General features: G+C 41.0%; 1 non-coding gene across 1 annotated transcript; it reads left to right on the forward strand.

Moving 5' to 3' along the window:
* Positions 1–4,847: 4,847 nt before the first annotated feature.
* Positions 4,848–4,954, forward strand: LOC121205311 (small nucleolar RNA R71). The gene has a single exon (XR_005900395.1). It is a non-coding gene; the product is annotated as a small nucleolar RNA R71 (small nucleolar RNA).
* Positions 4,955–5,740: the final 786 nt, after the last annotated feature.

Below are 5,740 nucleotides of genomic sequence, written 5' to 3' on the forward strand. Positions count from 1 at the left end.
CTAAATATGATATGAGAGCTTTTTAAGAGAACAAGGCAGTCATTCAGGGATTTTTCTGATAATGAAATGAATGCCTCCCCCCACACTTCAGATGTACATTACCCTCAATGTACAAAGATAGGTATTACAAAATAAAAATAAGATAGAGAGAGAAGTGAAACTTCCTGTATGATGAATTCCTCGAACTAGAGTTTTGGAGAGTAATTGGTTCGAGAGTGGAGGAGGATACTTCGGCGGCCGTAGAGGTTCATTAGTCCATAAGTCCTGCGCCAAAAGAATATTATATCTAGTGGTAGCTATGGTCGTGGTCGAGCAGGACATGGCAGTCATGGAGAATCTTTCCCGGTGGAGTTTTAGTTCCTATGTGATGATGAGCTTAAGAGCTCTATATAACTGTGATAAAATCAGGAACTTTTTAGGGGATATTAGGAAGAATAAGTACTCAAAAAGAAATAACCGAAATTAATAATTAAAAATAAAATTCTAAAATCTAACAAAAATAAAAAGTAGCTTCAATAAAAATTAAAAACATAAAATAATAAATAACTATTTCTAAACATCTTCATTGCTGAATGGTTCGCGAGGTGGGACTGGCGATGAGATATGGAGGTGCTGACAAATCTACTGTAGAGTAGCATCAATGATGTCAAATCATTGAAAACACTGCTGCTCGAATCGGGTAAGGCGCTCAGAGATGTCAGCATATGAAGTCGCCGCATGAACTGGACGAAAGGGTGGTGGTGGCTGAGTTGGTGGGTCCTCGTACTGTGGGGAGACATCATCAGGAATGTCCTCGTAGGCCTCCTCCTCAGTAGATTGGTCGAGACGATACTGGGGAGGGTAGGTTCCTTGGCGCCTCTCGATCATCCTCATGCTAAGCATGCTCGATATGCCTTGTAGAGACATCTGGCCGATGAGGGTGAGGGATGATTCTTAGGCCGCGGTGTTAAGGAGCCCGAAGTGTCGCGCCAGCCTAGTCACGTAGGGGCCAATGGAGATGACCCCCTTCCGATGCCGCTCCGTCTGGTGCTGAATAACAAGGGCGATGAAATAGGCAAGGTCGATGACGTGCCCTTGCGACATGCACCATAAAAAGTAGACGTCGTGGGTGTTGACAACGCCAGTGCTCTCTCGCCTCCTTGTAATCGTGTGAGCTAAAATAGCGTGTAAGTACCTCAGTGATGGTGGGAGAACTGATGCCTTGGAGCAGCTAGGATTGTATGAGGCCGTACTGGGGGCCAAAGTGTGCCAGCACTTTGAGGAAGAGAAATGTATGTGGCGACTGAGAGCATGTAGTTCATTCTCCTCCCTAAACTCATCCGTATATAGGCCTAGTGCAGCACCAAACTCTGGGACGTTTAGTTGGCAGATTAATTCGCCTAGGCAAAACTGGACCTTGCCGGGATCATCGTACCTTGTCTTTACGGTCTGGAGATGAAACATTGAGCAGAGTTCCATTGTGCGTTCAAGGTATGTCAGCTCGATAATCTCGAAGAACATCTCCTACGGGTTGGTGGTTAAGAGAGCCTAAATCGCATCAGCCATCTGTAGTTGTTCTACGGTAGCCCAGTCGATGCAGCGGCCCGCTGCTAAAGGTCGGGCCCGAAGTATTTGAAAGAGCTTTTCTTGGGGCCCTCGTGGAAACTATAGGAGAGGGTGACGAATTTTCGCGGTTGGACCTGTGGCGGATGACGTTCCCTTCCTCTTCTTCGAGGCTGGTACGACAGTTTTCTTTCCTTTTGAAGATGACATTGAAGGCCTGTAATATAAAGAATAATAATAATAGGTAAACATATTCGAAGGGGAAGTAAACTATTTCAGCCAAGACTGCTAATATGAAGCAAACTCAACCACAATAATAATGAGAATGAGAATAGAAATGTAATGGGTATAAGGTTTTCCTAGTCTCAATTTAACATAAATTATATGGTAACTATCCTAGGAATGCAATTTAACTGATAGACATTGGCATGATAATAGCATGAAAATAAGCATAGTAATGTGATGGATATGAGGTGTGTCTAACAACTTGATTTAATTCGAAATGTATAATAAAGAACCCAAAAATGCAAACTAAATGAAAAAGTAATGAACAAAAATGAAAACTAGTTCAAAAGTAATGGAGATTATTGTAATAATAAGCATTAATAGTAAACAAACGCTAAGGGAGAGAGATTGAGCTTTAAAAATGAAGTTGGAGGCGGCGCACGGGTGTGGCAGGGGGCCGTGTGGAGTTGCAGCGGCTAGGGTTAGGGTTTTTGAATGGAGAAGAAAGTGAATAGTGTAGGGTATTTATAGATTTTAGGGCACACGGCCATGGCACACGCCTGTGTTCCCCAATTTTAGCCCGTGTGTTTCGCGAATTTCAAATTTGAGCGCGTCTGGCATTTAGTACACACCCGAGTTCCTCGGGCGTGTGGGTTTACACGGTCGTGTCGCACGGCCGTGTCTAGCTTCGTTCGCTTCTCCTATGCCCGTGTGTACAATCCTTACACCCGTGTTATTTTAATAGGTTTGACCACATGTGTTAGACACGGGCGTGTCGTATGCCTGTGCTAGTTTCTCATTTTTAACCACGGGTCCTCCAAACGGGCGTGTCGCACGCCCGTGTTGTTTTGGCAGGCTCGACCACGGCCATGTCGCACGGCCGTGGCATTTTATTGTAGCCTGTATTGGGGAAATCTTTTGCCCTATTTTCACACAGCCTTAAGCATGCCCGTGTGCTTGGCCGTGTCTCTGTGGAAACACCTGTATTCAAGATCTCTATTAGTAGGTTAGGAGTTAAATACCAAAATTTAAAGAAATTAATAATGTTAGTGCTCGGGTTACCTCCCGAGAAGCACTTATTTATAGTCTAAGCTCGACTTACCTCTTCAGTGAATGGTCATGGTGGTTTGAGGAGTTTATACTCCTCATTCCTGCTATCAATCTCATCAAAATAAGGTTTTAATCGGGTATTGTTTACCTTAAAAGTGCCGAACTTGGGATGACTCACTTCCACCGTACCGAATGGAAAAATACTGAGTACCGTAAGAGGGATTTCTTCATTCGGTGTGGTAGTGACAATGTGGGGATCTGCGGCATCTAATAAGACCTTATCACCAACCTTAAGTAAATTTGGGGAGGTATCAAACTCATTCTGGCGTAATTTTATTTTATCGTGTGTTCTCGGTTTATGTGCTCGCTATTCGTCTAGCTCTTCTATCCGTAGCCTTTGTTTTTCATGAATATGTCCTCTATCATTTCTGGAACATGGCTCGAGAACTTCTTTGAAGCTCAATTTCTACAAATTCATATTGTCATTTTTAGTAGATTGGTGTGGGCCATTACCTTCAATGTTCGATGTGATGCCAAAATTACGAGCTTGAAGGGTGATCGTTTCGTCTCCCACACGAAGTGTAAGCTCACCTATGCCAATATCAATAATTGTTTTAGCAGTTGCTAAAAAGGGCCTCTCTAAAATCAAAGGGGTGTTATTATCCTCCTCTATGTCCAGAACAACGAAATCAACGGGAAATATGAACTTATCTACTTTCACTAGTACATCTTCAATAATACCCCTAGGAAGTATTATAGTTTTATCTACCAATTGAATGCTCATTCTAGTTTGTTTAGGTTTCCCAAGACCTAGTTGCTTAAACATTTTGTAAGGCATGACGTTAATACTAGCCCCTAAATCAGCTAATGCATGACTTATATCTAAGCTACCAATTAAGCAAGGAATTGTAAAACTCCCTGGATCTTTCAATTTGTGGGGTAGCTTATTCTGTAGAATAGCTAAGCAGACTGTGTTTAGCTCCACATGCGACGCTTCGTCCAACTTCCGCTTATTTACTAAAAGCTCTTTTAAAAATTTCATTGCATTTGGCATTTACGACAGAGCTTCAATAAACGGTAAGTTAATATGTAATTTTTTCAAAAGTTTGAGGAATTTACCGAATTTTTCATCTGAGCGGTCTTTCCTTGTCGCGTTAGGGTATGGAACACGAGGTTTATATTCTTCATTCACCATTTTGTTATGACTTACCTAACTTTTACCTTTTCTCATCACAGTTTCTTGTATCAATTCTGGCTCAGGCGCAATGAATCCTTCCTTATCTTGAGTACTAATTGTGTTGAGGTGTTCCCTTGGATTAGGTTCAGTATTACTTGGTAAGCTACCTTGTGGTCATTTAGAGATTAGTTTGGATAGTTGGCCTATCTGAGTTTCGAGCCCTTAGATCGATGCTTGTTGATTCTTAAGTGCTGTCTCGGTATTTTAGAAATAGGTTTCTAATACCGAGATGAATTTAGAAAGCATCTCTTCAAGGTTCGATTTCTTCTCTTGTTGATAAGGTGGCTGTTAAAAACCCTGAGGATTTTGTGGCTTTTGATTCCCTTGACCACTCCTGGAGAAATTTGGGTGGTTCCTCTAACCTGCATTATAAGTATTACTGTATGGGTTATTTTGAGATCTAAAGTTATTGTTACCCATATAGTGGACTTGTTCCTCTTTGGTTGTAGGATTGAAGGATTGATATTCTGTATGCACACCTCCTTCACTTGAGTCACACCTCATTACTGGATGTACCTGCGTAGAACCAAGTAAACCATCAATCTTTTTATTGAGAAGTTCTACCTGATTTGACAGCATAGTAAATGAGTCGACGTTATAAACGCCGACTGTTTTTGTTGGCTTGGTCCTCATGACTTGCCACTAATAGTTATTTAGTGACATTTCTTCAATGAATTCATAAGCCTCTTCAGGTGTTTTGTTGTTGATGGTTCCTTCAGCAGCTACGTCAATCATCTGTCTTGTCGAGGGATTCACACCATTGTAAAATGTTTGAACTTGCAGTCATAGAGGTAACCCATGGTGAGGGCACCTTCACAATAGATCCTTGTATCTCTCCCATGCATCGTAAAGTGTTTCTAAGTCCATCTACACAAAAGAAGAGATATCATTACGTAACTTAGCCATTTTTCTGTCATTTGTTCCCAAGTAGTGATGGACCCTCGTGGTAACGAGTTCAACCACAGTTTAGCTTTGTTTTTTCAGTGAAAAAGGGAATAACCGAAGGCGAATGACATCATCAGAAATGCCATTAACTCTAAAAGTGTCGCAAAACTCTAGAAAATTCACCATGTGAGTGTTGGGATCCTCATCCTGCAAACCATCAAACTGAACGAACTGCTGTATCATCTGAATTGTGTTAGGTTTCAGTTTGAAATTATTCGCAACAATAGCAGGTTTAACTATACTTGACTCAGTTCCTGTTAAAGAAGGTTTAGCATAGTCATACATAGTACGTGGAGCAGGATTTTGATTAGCCGCAATTGCAGGAGGTAGCTGATTGCCTTGGTTTTCAGCCATCTCTTCGGTTGGAGGTTGAGTATCGTCTTCTTGCTCGTTCTCTATGTATCTTAAGCTTCGCCTTATTTCTTTTTGGTTTCTACGAATTGTGTGATCGATTTCTTCATCAAAAAGTAATGGTCCCGAGGGTTTCTTCTAGTCATAAACTATAAAAATCTGTCAAGAGAAAGAAAAAGTAAATTAATTAGTAATAATAATAATTAAATTAAATTAAATTAAATTGCAAGAAAAATAAATGGCTAAAGTAATAAAAATTGAGTGTTCCTAATATTTTAGTTCCCCGGCAACGGCGCCATAAACTTGATCGCGTGATTTCGTGATAGGTTTTAAATATTTATAATTACTCGTTCTTGAACTAACTATTATCGCGATGTAGGCAAGTGTACC

The sequence above is a fragment of the Gossypium hirsutum genome, chromosome A08 (assembly GCF_007990345.1).
Source record: "Gossypium hirsutum isolate 1008001.06 chromosome A08, Gossypium_hirsutum_v2.1, whole genome shotgun sequence".
Classification (NCBI taxonomy): domain Eukaryota; kingdom Viridiplantae; phylum Streptophyta; class Magnoliopsida; order Malvales; family Malvaceae; genus Gossypium; species Gossypium hirsutum.